This window comes from Suncus etruscus, chromosome 8 (assembly GCF_024139225.1).
Source record: "Suncus etruscus isolate mSunEtr1 chromosome 8, mSunEtr1.pri.cur, whole genome shotgun sequence".
NCBI classification, from domain to species: domain Eukaryota; kingdom Metazoa; phylum Chordata; class Mammalia; order Eulipotyphla; family Soricidae; genus Suncus; species Suncus etruscus.
In genome coordinates, this window is record NC_064855.1 from 32,156,306 (window position 1) to 32,167,253 (window position 10,948).

Genomic DNA, 10,948 nt, shown 5'->3' on the forward strand with positions numbered 1-10,948 from the left:
TTGTCACACTCCTGCCAAAAGATGTGTTGACCCCACATACTCTGTGTGTGGTTTCATTATTTCATATTTCATATTCGGCTGCTCATGTTACCCATTTTCCTCTTGTGAAGGATTTATTCCCCACTAGAGATGCTGAGAAGCAAGGCTTAAGATTTATAGCAGACATGTCGCAAGAAACCCTCAAGGCCAGAAGACTATGGTGGAATATTGTGACAAGACTGAATGAAATAGATGCTTCACCTAGAATACTGCACCCAATTCAACTCACGTTCAGATTGGAAAGAAGAATACATAGCTTCACAGATAAGCAACAGCTGAGAAACTTATAGATGTGAAACCAACCTTAAAATACAAACTGAAAGACAAGACAGAGCAACCAACACACCAAACTTATACACAAAGATGACATTAAATTTTATAATAATCATCTCCCTCAATGTCAATGGACTAAATGCACCAAGAGACACAGAGTGGCAAAATGGATCAAACATGAACCCAACCTTTTGCTGCCTTCAAGAAACACACCTGAATAGTCAGAACAAACATAGACTCAAAATCAAAGGCTGGAGGAATATCATACAAGCAAACAATACTCTTAAAAAAGCTGGAGTAAACTTAGATTCCAGGTGATTGGACAGGAACGTCCAACCCCAAACTCGAGATCTCAGACATAGAACCGACATAGCTCTATGCCACAGCTCCAGGAACCAATTCCCCCTATAGGTCATTCTTAATACTGCTCTGACACCAACATATGCCAGTTTTGATATGACATCCTGACAATGAGGAAATGGCAACAACTTGGTTTTAGACAGGTAGTCTTACCTCACCTCCTAACGATAAGATGAAATCAGAAGACATGTCATCCTTTGATTTGTACAAAAGCCAAGTTTGCTATCTACAGAAGATGGACTTTGATAACCATGACTGGACAGAACTCATTCTGGGACCAATAAAAAGGACCCTAGTCTAGACCCTAGCCTATGATATATACAATAACCAAGATCTCTAATTCCAGAGGTCTGACTGAAACAACTGCAACAAAGCAGATCATTGGAAAACATAATGACTTTATCCTAGGCTTCATCCTAGGACTGGGGTGAAAACCAAGACCACCAAATTACAGAAGACTGATTGATTAAAACAACAGTGATGTATCTCAACTCCGAGAACCATAAAGTAAGACTTCATCCTAGGCTCCATCCTTTGACTTGTGCAAATATCAAGATCTCTAGCTACAGAGGCCTGATTTTATTACCCATGACAGAGCAGAAAGTTTCCAGACACCATAGAAGGACCTAGGGGAGAGTAAAAGAGTATGTACAGAGACTATAGTTATTCCCATGACAGTATACTTCAAGGGCAGAGAAAACCTGTATCTCTTAGGCCAAAGTAATTCCCTTTCTAATCTCCCCAATATTTACTGTGCCTATGCAAAAAAAAAAGAGAGAAAGAGAGAGACGCACAAATCAAAAAAAATTTAGTTGTGTTATTGTTGTTGTTTGTTGATGTTTTCTTCCATTTGTGTTTTGTTTTGTTTTTATTTCAGGACTGTGGTTATTGTATGGCTGCTGTTTATATTGCTGTGGTGCTTTTCGAGTTTTTTGTTTGATTTTTTATCTTTTATCTTTTTTTATAATTTTTTAATTTTGAATTATGAGAACAAAAGATGCAAAGAAAGAGGACAAGGTAAAGTTACAGTGGAAGGACAATCACCCATAACATAATTCTAAAAAGAAGTCCCCTTGCTGATATCTTAACTTTGAACTTTCAGCCAAAGAACATTAAGATAAATAAAACAGAATCCATGTACAATTACTTTGTCCCTCAAGTCCCCAGATTGTAACACATTATAATATTTCTTAACAGCACACAAGGCAATCTAAAGCCATAAAACTTACGTAACTCCTTAAACATTAGAGGCATAGTATTTTTTACATTTCCATGTACATGCATATTAGCTTAAGTTAACCTCAAATTTTAAGTGGGTGCATTTTAAGGATTAGAGTCAAAGGAGCACAGTAAAATTGGTGTTAGAGTGGCAATTGTTGTTTGCATAGGCCCACCAAAATATGAGAGGCATGGAAAGGAATAATCTTGGCCTAAATACAAAGAGATCCTACCCCTGAAGTTTCCTGGCATAAGACCAACTCTAGGCTTCAGGCAAGTTATCGTCCGATCCAAGACATTGTCTGTAGTGCCAAAACACTTTTCACACAGTCTCTGTTGTTGGTATCATGTTTCTGTATTAAAGATTCTGGAATCTGCATATCCTACATTGAAGTCATGATGTGGAACGTCTTCTCGTTTCACCTCACCCTTAAAGGGCAATGCAGGAAGCCCTGTCCTGTAAGCAGGTCGTTGTTGTTAAGTCTTCTCAGTGTTAAGGGAAGTCTCTTTTGAGCAGGTGGATGTCTGAGCAGTGGTAGGGTCTTCTGTGGTAGAGGATTGCTTCCAGGTGATGTTATAGACAAACCTCACAATTAAGGGGCAATATAGCAAGCCCTGTCCATAAGCAGGTCATTGTTCTTGTTGTCTTCTCAGTGTTAAGGGGTGTCTCTTTTGAGTAGATTGATGTCAGAGCAGCTGTAGAGTCTTCCCTGGTAGAGGAATGCCTCCAGGTGATGTTATATACAACCTTGGATGTTTTGTAGATGTCTTCTCTAGATCAGGGGTGAATGGAGAATGCCCATTCTTCTGAGGCCTGTGCCAGGTCTTTATGTCAATGTTCAGGGTGTAAGGTCTCATTGCACTACAAGATTTGTGTGTTCCCATCTCTATTAGATAAGAACTTATTGGTATGTATAGTATTTTCCCATTTTAGTGTGCCTAAGCAAACAAGAAATAAAGCCACGTGGTGCTATCAGATATATGGGGGCGTAAGAACATTTCCAACAATACCCATGACTTGGTTCAAACATAAGCATTAAACTGAGGGATTCTTTCACACCAAATTCCATATTGAGCAGTTCACAAAGAGAAGATAAAAAACTTGGGGGGGGGGGATCGTCACTGTATAAGAAAATATTCAGCAAAAGTTATAGCCATCAAAGAAAACACCCATAAAATGTTGAAAAGACATAAGTGTCCTTTTTATGCCTTTTAAAATAGTTGGGTGGGTGTTAACTCCAGGGCACCACTTTGGTCTGTGACTTAGGACTCTACAGTACTTAAGTTAGAAAGGGTAAATGAGGAATAATAATGATAGGAGTTAAGGAAGTTAAAAAGAAATATGATCTTATGAAGGGGTATGCAAAAGGGCAGAGTACAAAATGGACATTCTGCATACATAAAAACATAATTCAATGATAGTGAGTACTATTAATGTTTCTTGTGCGCGCGGGGGCGATAGTCCCCCCTTGCGATTTTGAAAATATAGACTGGAAAGAGATTACCAGTGACTTCAAGAAGCTGGGAGGCCAGAAGTTCAGAGCCCCACCCAGACCCTCCCTAAGGAGCTGAATGGATAATGGGGGAAAGCCTAGGGTACCTTCAAGCTCCACCAAGGGGCCCAACTCACCGGCTTGCCCAGGCATGTGGCCCGGGAAGCCCTGGAGATCTGGAGCAAGGCGGTAGAGGGGTGCTGGGGTTATCCAAGTCTGGCACCCCCACTAGGCCTGGTTAAGAAGGCCTCCGTCATGGCGGGAGCCTGCCAAACCCCTCCTGCTAGACTCCTTTTATCTTATTTATTTGGTATTGTTGTTATGTTTTTCTTCCTTCTCCCTCCCTGCTCTTAAACTGATAGATATAACCTCAAAAAGGACTCCTTTCATATTTTTGCTTGTTTAATTTTTGCCCCATTTTATTTTATTATTATTATTTTTTTTTTTTTGTGGTTTTTGGTTCACACCTGGCAGTGCTCAGGGGTTATTTCTGGCTCCAGGCTCAGAAATTGCTCCTGGCAGGCACAGAGGACCATATGGGGCACCGGGATTCGAACCGATGACCTCCTGCATGAAAGGCAAATGCCTTACCTCCATGCTATCTCTCCAGCCCCTTATTTTATTATTATATTTTTTTCCTTTCTCTTTCCTTCAAACAGAACTACACAACTTGAACCAGCTTGTCTCACCCCACTAATGGAAGGGGAAATAATGGAGGGTAACAAGACCAAACAGTCATATGAACGTTAAGTAGAAATTAAAAAAGGATCAAACTTAAGCACCAAATACAAAGCCAATGACAACAGAATCGATACCCAATTTACAACAAACTAGACACAGAGTGAACCACCTATACTAGCAGCTTGGGGAGGTGGTAAAAGAGGGGGATATGGGATGTATGCTGGGAACAGGGGTGGAGGGAGGACAATATTGGTGGTGGGAACGCCCCTGATTCAATATCACTATGTACCTAAAATATTACTGTGAAAGATTTGTAATCCACTTTGATCAAAATTTTAAAAAAAGATGGCAATTTGATATAGGATCAAAGGATCAGTGCAAAACCCAAAATTACAGAAACCTGACTGTTGCGCCCCACTCAGGAAGGGCACACATTAAAAGTGCTGCACTCCTGAAAAAGAATTATTTGCCAAAAAGGCCCGCTTAGAGCAGTCAAAATCAGTTGACCCTTTGCGTGGATTGTTTGGCCATAATTCAAAAGTGGCTGTAACTATCTCTCTCTTTATTTTTAACCATTACTAAAAATCAGGCCTTAGTAATTCTTTCTAACAAAGAAGGACAGTACAAATCCCGCCAAAAGTCTCCCACTAAACAGCTCCCTGTGATCTTTGCTACTTTGGCACCAAGATCAGGTTTTTCCAAACACTTAGCTCATAAGTGAAGCAATTTTCAGTTTTCCCCTGCTTACTCAAAACAAAGTAATTTTCAGTTTTTCCCCAAAACTCTAAAACACTCCTCTCTCTTCCCACTTCCCTGAAAATTACCTGTTTCCCCCTGCTTACCCAAAACAAAGCAAACCCATAATAGAAACTGTTTTTTCATCTTCAGTATCGGTTCTTTAATATGCAAATTTTAGCCAGGGTCTTTCATCCTGTTCCCCTGGTCATCTCCCATTTCCTTTGATGTCAAAAATTTACACCCTGCATTCCAAACCTCAAACCTTAAAAGCAGCCCAGCTCAAAAAATAAATTGGTCTTTGTCTTTCTAGACGCAAGTCCCCATGCATTCTGTGTGGTCTCATTCATTTCTACAATATTGTTCCGTCTTTTCGCCATTTCATGTACTGACTCTCTCCCCGTGAAGGTTTCCCGAACTACACAAAGAATCTGTTTGCAGGTGCTGGCGTTCTGCAACAGAATTGGCCCACAACACCTGACTATGACAACCATGATTGAGGCAGAACTTTTCCTGGGATCATGAAAAAAGACTTTGGGGTTAGACAACTTAATGTCAAGAGCCTGTAGTTGGTCTTATGGCTGAATGTTTCATAGGTAGAAACACCCTGTTTTTAGGCCAAAGGTTTGTCCTTTCTATTTTCCTCAACTTTTGCTATACCTGTGCAAAAAAACTGACACTCCTTTTTTAGTCTTTTAGATAGGGACTCCTGTTTTTTGTCATAGAATCTTGGGACATGAATTACTTTGTTTTACCTCATATTTCTAAGTTTTTTTTTTGTTTTTTGGGCGTGCGTGGCCACACCCAGCTGCGCTCAGGGGTTACTCTTGGCTACCTGCTCAGAAGTAGCTCCTGGCAGGCACTGGGACCATATGGGACACCGGGATTTGAACCAACACCTTAGGTCCTGGATCGGCTGCCTACAAGGCAAACACCACTGTGCTATCTCTCCGGCCCCATATTTCTGAATTTTTTTTATAAAACTAAGAAGAAGAAAAAAGAAAGAATGGGGACTGGGGACCAAGTAGTCTCAAGTCCATTGGTGGAGATTAAAAAAAAAAAAGAAGAAGAACTAAATATCCAAACCAACCCTACATAATAGAATCAGGAGACTCAAACTATAGCAATCTAAACTTAAAATGAGTCTGTTATACTGGCAGGCCAGAAGGCAAAGGATGGTGGTATCGGATTCACTATGGAACATTGGTGGAGGGAGCTTGACACTGATGATGGGATTGGCCCTGATTTATTATATGTCTCAAATGCACTATGAATGATTTTCAAGTCACAATGGTTTAAATAAATAAAATTTAAGAAAAGAAGAAATTTGTCCTTGTGCCCAGATCAGACCGAGTACTCCCCTAACCTTTGGAGTTTGTGTTTTCTTATTAACATGACTTAAATAAAGTTCTAGGGGCCCTGGGTGGTTGGTTCCCAGTAGTTGGAGATATGAATGAAGATTTCTGCTCCCTCTTTCACTTCAGGGTGGGCAAAGTATTGGAGGCAACTTGATCACCTGAGGCTGGTGATTCTGCCAGCAATGCCTTTGTTATGAATCCCTCTAGAAACCCCACAGGATGTGGTTTATAGAACTTCCTGGTCTATGGTGCACATCTTCCCACATGCCCCAACCTCACAAGGATAAGAGATACATCACATATGGTCTTTCTTACCCTGGATAGCTCTTCTCTGTTTATTGACCTTTGTTTTCCTCTTAGGCACAAAATAGTCACTAAATGAGAACCACTGTGCCCTGCAAGTCCCAAAAGGACATTCATTTGTCAGACTCAAGTAAGGGGCTGTGGGGCTCTGTCATCATCTGTGAGAAGCACAGGAAAAATACTGGATATTTCCTGGCATTTAACAAGCAGGGCATACTTATGAGATGATACCTGTCATCTGGGGCCTGGTGACAAGACTGCAGAGGAGCCAGACCATAGTTAGGCACTGTAAGAAGTCCCACAATGGAAGAGGGCAGAGAATTCTTCTGGGCCAAGGAAGCTTGGCTCTATAATTACCAAAGGCTAGAAAAATAGGAATAAGAAAAGAACATCAGCACTCACTCTCCTTATAACTATGGCCAGTTGTGGCTCTAAACATGATGTAGGCTTCCTTCTTGGCTATCCAGAAAGGACTATGGGATATTTTTGGGCCCAATTACAATTTCATGGTCCCACCTTGCCAATCAGAGGCCAGGAAGCCTCTTGTCTTCAGTAATTGCTTTCTATGAAGTAAGTCTTGGACAAGGCATTTGCACAGATGTTATTTAATTCCATTCAAAAGATTAATTTGATAAAGCAGATTGTCAGATTTCCAAACTCTATGAGACAGTTGAGTATCCTATTTCCATACAGAAGAGTGTGCTAGGCCCAAAACTGTCCCAGCAGCACATGGGATTCTGCAGCATTCCTTGGCTGGTTAGTTTTTTTTTTTTTAATGAAATTGCTTCTATTCAAAGACTGAAGCTATAGCTAGACATAGAAATGCATCATCTGTAAGTGGAGAAAGGAAACTTGAGATATTGAGTAATGTCACTAAACTGCCAAGGATGAACATGTCTGTTGTTTGTGTCCATCCTTGATTTGGGGCCTTGATTTAGACATACAGTTTCCCAGCTCTGAAAAAGGATCGACATATAACAGACATGTGAAAAATTGGCCATTCAGTGAAATGCTGTAGAAGGAAAACAGACTGCTAGGTGAATTCCATCCTTTATTCCATGTTGACCCTAAATTTTCACACCTAATTAATCAAGCTTGCTCTGTAATCACTTTTCTATGCACAAAATTGGTAAAAAATCTACAGCTGCAGTTTTAATGAGTTAATATTTATTTTGACATTTGGAAACCTAATCTAGAAAAATGATTCAATGACATACAAAAACCAATCATCTTATAGGTTTAAGCATGGAGCTTTCTAGGGGTCTGGAAGTAAGTAAGGGGCAACTCCACTTTGCAGGGAATAGTTCTTCCTTCATGTTATTCCCAGGAAAACAGATCTGATGAAGAAGCCAAGTAGATGTGGCTGGCAGCCCAGCAAGCTAATGAGAATTAATTTAAGTGATTGCAAATACCTAGAAAATAAATGGGCATTTGCAGTTGAACTACTAAAAAGATGATATTACCAGCACAAAATTCTAACAATTTAGGAGATCCATCCAATGAGTTACCAGAGTAGAGAGGGAAAAATATTCATCATCATCAATAGGAAACAATGAGGGAATTCTAGAAATGTGTCAACTACCAGGAGAGAGAAATAGCCCAAGAAACGACATTTCCACTTACAGGGAACATTAATTAATATTCTATAGCCTCTGTAATTCTGCTAATTACTCTTTGAAAATGAGGCTGTTTTGCTGAGAAAAGAGATCCTCGCAGAAATTCACATGTCAAAAGGCATTATTCCTGAGTTCATGCACATATGGATGAAGTGAAATTGCCCTTCTGATTCCCAGAGCAAACCCCACAGGAGTACTCAGATAAAAGAGTGGCCGCCAGTGTCCCATCAAGCTGTTCATTCCAAGGGATTTGTGACTCTCAGGCTGGAGAAGGCAATCTGGGGAAAAGGGAGAACTGCCTGTGAATTTGGCTACATCTCTGCCTCAATCTACTGAATGAGATGAATAAGCAATAGCTCCTGCTACCTTTCCAGATTCACTGTCAGCTCACTGTCAGTCTTGCAGGGGATGGAAATGGGGGGTTCCGTCCACTTGGCTCTTGACTTTTATCGTCCCCAGATCACACCTTGACCTGATTACACTTTGATCAAGTCACCTGGCAAGTTAACTGGCAACTGCAGAGCCTCCTCCTGCTGCTGCTCCCTGGTGTTCTTCTGTACATCAATATGTGAAAAATTTCTTGCTTTTAAAAGCAAATAATCAATGCTGGTTGCTAGAAGGGAAGACTTCAGTTCAGAAGAATTGAAGCTGAAGGGTCAGAATTTGATAATACCATTTCAAGCTTGGAGCTCATAATTATTCTGAGGCTCAAGGGAACTTTTTAGAGATAGTCTGGAAAAATAAAATCTGAGATAAAAATCTCACTGAGGAAATCTGGTCTCAAAATGGAAGTAAAAATGCCCCCAGACCGGATCCAGCTGTCTCCACCACCAACTGGGGGAGGAGGCCCATGATCCAAGGAAACCAGAGCAGTTCTCAACTGTTAATTGAAGGTTCGAGTTTTAAAACTAGAGATGAACATTTTTGGAACAATCTTCAGAGACATAGAGAGTAGGGCTGGAAGGTCCATCCCACGACATGAAGCTCACCACAAAGAGTGGTGAGTGCAGTTAGAGAAATAACTACACTGAGAACTAGCATAACCATGTGAATAAATGAAGGAACTGGAAAGCCTGTCTAGAGTGCAGGTGGGGATGGGGTGGGATGGAGGGAGACTTGGGACATTGGGGGTGGGAATGTTGCACTGGTGAAGGGGGGTGTTCTTTACATCACTGAAACCTAATCACAATCATATTTGTAATCAAGATGTTTAAATAAAGATATTATAAAAAAAAACTAGAGATAATTTTTTTTTTTTTGGTTTTTTGGGCCACACCCGTTAGATGCTCAGGGGTTACTCCTGGCTACGCGCTCAGAAATTGCCCCTGGCTTGGGGGGACCATATGGGACGCCGGGGGATCGAACCGTGGTCCTTTCCTTGGCTAGCGCTTACAAGGCAGACACCTTACCTGTAGCGCCACCTCCCCGGCCCCGAGATAATTTTTTTGTTTGTTTTTTTGGTCACGCCCGATGACGCTCAGGGGTTACTCCTGGCTATGTGCTCAGAAATCGCTCCTGGCTTGGGGAACCATAGAGGACACCGGGGAAATTGAACCATGGTCTTTCCTAGGTTTGCATGCAAGGCAAATGCCCTATTGCTTGCACCACCGCTCCATCCCTAGAGATGATAATTTTTTTTTTTAGAGATGATAATTTAAGAGAACATTTTGAGAAATGGGAATCCCCGACAAAACGTTCCAGTCTTTAGTTTTGTGACATTACTCATGTGTTGAAGAAGTGGATGCAGCAATGTGTGCTCGACCACATAAGTTTGATGGGAGAGTAGTAGAACTACTACTCAAACTACTACTACTAGTAGTAGTAGCTGTCTCTAGAAAGGATTCTGTGAAGCCTGGTGTCCATTTAATAGTGAAGAAAATTTTTGTTGGTGATATTAAAGAAGATATAGAGGAATATAATTTGGGAGACTACTTTGAAAAGTATGTCAAAATTGAAACCATAGAGGTTATGGAAGACAGAATACAAAAAAGAGGATTTGCTTTTGTAACTTTTGATGATTATGATACAGTTGACAAAAATTATTGTTCAGAGATACCACACTGTTAATGGGCATAATTGTAAAGTTGAAAGGGCCCTTTTTAAACAAGATATGCAGTCATCTGAATCACAAAGAGGTCATGAAGGCGAATCTGGCAACTTTATGGGTCATGGAAGTAATTTTGGAGGTGGTAGAGAAAACTTTGGCCATGGTGGAAACTTTGGTGGAAAAGAAAGCTATGATGGTGGAGGTGGTGGCAGCAGAGATAATTATTTTGGAGGTGATGGTGGCAACTATGGCAGTGGTTCTGGTTATAGTAGTAGAGGAGGCTATGGTGGTGGAGGACAAGGAAATGGAAACCAAGGCAGTGAATATGGTGAATGTGGTGGAGGATATGATGGATACAATGAAGGAGAAAATTTTGATGGTGGTAACTATGGTGGTGGTGGAAACTATAATGATTTTGGAAATCATAGTAGACAACAGCAATAAAATTATGGACCCATGAAAGAGGGATAGTTTTGGTGGTAGAAGATTGGACACTCCATACAGTGGTGGTTATGGACCTGGTGGTGGAAGTGGTGGTTATGGTAGCAGAAGGTTCTAAAAACTCAATAGCCAGTGAGGTTCTAAGTATGGCAGGTTCCTCCTGTGAATCCCACTGGGAATCAATGCCCCAGAGTGAAACTTGGGTGGGGGAAATGACAGTCAACACCAAACCACTCTGGCTTTTGTCTTCTCCAACAAAAGGAATCCCAGGCCCATCCTCAGAAACTACAATGCTCTCTTCCTTCCCCCAGAGCTTTGAACTCACACTAAATGAGAGCTTCCCCCCTCATTCAGAACAGGAAATCTGGGTCATGCTCACACAGA

The 10,948-nt window shown here is 41.0% G+C and overlaps 1 pseudogene; it reads left to right on the top strand.

Moving 5' to 3' along the window:
- Positions 1-9,801: 9,801 nt before the first annotated feature.
- Positions 9,802-10,682, top strand: LOC126015741 (heterogeneous nuclear ribonucleoprotein A3-like; annotated as a pseudogene).
- The last annotated feature ends 266 nt before the right edge of the window (positions 10,683-10,948 follow it).